Source organism: Megascapheus bottae, unplaced genomic scaffold (genome assembly GCF_031878675.1).
Source record: "Megascapheus bottae isolate mThoBot1 unplaced genomic scaffold, mThoBot2.hap1 HAP1_SCAFFOLD_175, whole genome shotgun sequence".
NCBI lineage: Eukaryota > Metazoa > Chordata > Mammalia > Rodentia > Geomyidae > Megascapheus > Megascapheus bottae.
This window is the reverse complement of record NW_028327604.1, coordinates 143,132-146,867: the sequence shown is the minus strand read 5'-3', so window position 1 is coordinate 146,867 and position 3,736 is coordinate 143,132.

Genomic DNA, 3,736 nt, shown 5'->3' with positions numbered 1-3,736 from the left:
CCTGCATTCAACCCCAAGGAATGGCCAAAAAAAGAAAAAAGAAATAAAGAATTCTGAGTATTCTCAGAATGCCTCATTAAGAATTCCCATTAGAAGATTTGCTTTGTTTTTGTTTAGGTTAAATTGATTATAACAATTTCACTATTATTTACATATGTTTGTGTTTTATATTTGATGAAATTTGCCCCTTGATACTGGTTATATGTATTATTTCCAATTTCGACATTAAAATATGTAGAGAAATCTTATAGAAGCCTTTCAATTTTTTGAAGGCATAAAATTGGTATAGAAACAGTAAGAAAGAAGTCTCAAACAAGTTATAAATTATGCTTGTTTTTTTAGGGTCTTGAAAAATTCACAATGCAAAATGAGAAAGCTCTGAAAATAAGCAAATAAGAAATAGCTATGAATGTTGTTAAATCTATTTTACTTCCTCAAAGGGAAACCCTTTCTCTCCAAATGCTATAGATGTTTAGAGTGATGTAGTCTAGCCATGGATAAAAATGATCTTTGAGAATAGTTACTGTAATTACAACTTAAGAGAATGCAGGGAAGTAAGATAAATGATGCAAACATGTATATCTTTACAATTATTGTAGAATGTTAGAAGCTCATACCAATTTTGTGCAAACTTATGTAACTTTTAAACTGCTATAGGAAAACACAGGGTAAACTATGGATGAGATACACACAGGTGATTGTTTCCTGCATAGAACTCCAATTGTGTTGGAAGGAGGGGTGAGGGAGAATTGGCAAATGGCACTGTATCAAATTAAGACATTTTTGCATTGTAGTATGAACAATTACCTCAATCAAGAGACAATCAAAAGATGGGTTTTCTTGCTAGTTATAGGACAGAAAAATCATTCATATCTAGAATATTCCAGAATCTTAAAACTAAACACTAAAAGAACTGATAGCTTAATTGTTAAATGCATAGATTAACAATTTTAAGAAAAATACAAACTGCTAATATATAAATGCCAGAATTTTCAGTGTTCTCAGTCATAAAGAAATTATAAATCAAAACTACATTTAGAGTCCATCTTATCCAAATCAGAATAGTGATATTAAGATAACAAGCACAAGCAAAATTGATGGGAATGTGGGGAAAGGACCCGTCATATATTGCTGTAATTTATGTTAGCAAAAATCACTATGTAAATCAACATGGTGTTTTTAGAAATTAAATCTAACATAGGACACTATTATATCAATCTTGGTTATACATGTCTATATTCATAATGATTAATATATTAATATTCTATTAATGAATCAATTAGTGCAAAAAAGATACACATATACCCATGTTGATTGCAGCTCTGATTACTGAGGGATCAACTGAGGTGCTCAACAGTTGATGAGTGGATAAAGAAAATGTGGTACATATGTGCTATATATTATCATTGAGATTCAAAGGAGAAATAAATAATATCATCTGTAAAATGAAATAATAGAACTAGATATTATCATAATGAATGAAATAAGTTGAAGTCAAAGAGTGACATGACACAAATTATCTCTCATTTTAACCTTAAAAATCTATCTATATGATTACACATACACACACACACACACACACACACACACACACACACACACACACAACTGAAGGCATTTCATACCTGAAAATAGTATCAGGAAACCTCCTATTTTACTTTACACTTTAAGGTTGACAATGACCCAGACATATCAATATATTAAGCCTATTAAGAAATCAAGAGAAAAAATATTTAAATAAATGTATACTTACTTGAAAAATATTTTTGTCTTTTATCAATTAATAAACAATAGATAAAAGTAAAATATTTTAGTATCACTGCTAGAGCTAACTTATAGAGCTAGTTTCTAACTTATAGAAACCAAACAAATTATAGTTAAGAGTCAGGAAAAATCAAGTTAAACTAGCAACTTAGAAAAGAGGTAGGTACTACATCATCTTAGGAGAAAAATACAATTCCTAATCTCTGATATCTGTCCTACAATGGAGAATGTAGTCTATGTTTTAATAAAGCAAACCTTAGTCATAGAATTTGTGAGATGAAGGATAAGGTGCTAAATGCTGAATGAAGATCTGTTGACTTCGTACACTTTGAGAAATTATATCTATCATTAAAAGAGGAGTAAGGAGTACTCAGACACTCTTTTGTCTAATAAAAGGCTGTTTATGTCAGCTCTTAAATCATGAAATGAGATTTAGAATTAACCCAACTGAAGTTGGCATTCAGACTAAAAGTGGAAAACAAATCGTTTCTCTCCTCTTGAAGCAAGAATAAAGATAGAGTAGCTAAGAGACAATAAAGTCTTGAATAACATAAGTAATTTGTTTTTATGTTTAATTCTTATTAGTGTATATTCATTATACAAGAGGGCTTCACTTTAATATTTCTGTACATACATAAACAATGATCAGATTCACACTCTCTATTATTCTGTTTTATCACCCACCATCCTTGTTTTTTAAAACTCAATGGATTTCATTTTTCTTTTTTTTCTTTCTTTCTTTTTTTTTTGCCAGTCCTGGGGCTTGAACTCAGGGCCTGCACACTATCCTTGGATACATTCTGCTCAAGGATAGTGCTCTGCCACCTGAGCCACAGTACCACTTACAGCTTTTTCTGTGTATGTGGTACCCAGGTAGGGAACCCAGGGCTTTGTGCACGCTAGGTGAGCACTCTACCACTAGGCCATGCTCCTAAGCCCTTCATTTTTCTTTTTTATACATGCTTTGATTATATTTCTTTCCATTTAATCATTTTGCATTAAATTAAATTTAAATTGTTATTTTATACTAAAAACATAGGAGATAGGCTGGAGATGTGTTTTCATAAAGTAGATATTTCTAAAAATGCATCCCATTTCATACACTTATACATCCATCCATGTGTAACCCCACGTACATTGATTAGATTCTACATGTGGAAGTATTCTTAAGAAAATCATCACTTCATCGTCCTTAAGCAAACAATTTACAAGTACGATTTGGTAGTTAAATACAGTTTCCCATGGCTTTACAAATAACTGATGAGGGCTTCAAACTTTATATCTTCATAGCAGTCTGAAACTGCTAGAAGAAAACAAATGGAATTTAGTGCAAAATGAAAACATACTGGATTGTTAGTTTAGAAGTTTCAAAAATAAGGAAATATACCTCTGTGATATATATATATATATGTGAAAAAAGTCAGTTACTTCAGGGTCTAATCATGAGGAAAAGACATTGCTCGTTTCTATAGCAACCAGGTTCTGAGTATTCTTCATTCATCTCTTTTCTACCAGAATCTGCCTCATTATGGTGAAAAGAAATTCTGTGTCACATCAATGAAAACTCTAATATTTATAGATCCAAATACATTTTCCTGTCCAGGGTGACTAAGTAAAGATGCTGAAACCCAGCACTGGCTTGAACAAGAAAACTTAATTTAAATGTGTGAAGAACTGAGATATCTCTTGAATTTTTCTTCTGTACTCAGCATCTATTATTTGAGCTATGAGGGTGATTTTTTTTCATAGACTTTGACAGGCTCAGCTCTTTGGAGAGTTTATTTTATCTCTTCTAGTCAGAAGCTGATTTCAGTGGCACTTTTAGCTCAAACTTAAAAGTCAAAATACCAAAGAAGTAATGCATTTATTCTTGTCTGGCAAAGATAAGATTTATTCTGCATCTACTTGATTCTGAACTTTTAAATACCTTCAGACTATAGTTTCTAGTGAAAGATATGTTAATGTAACTGAC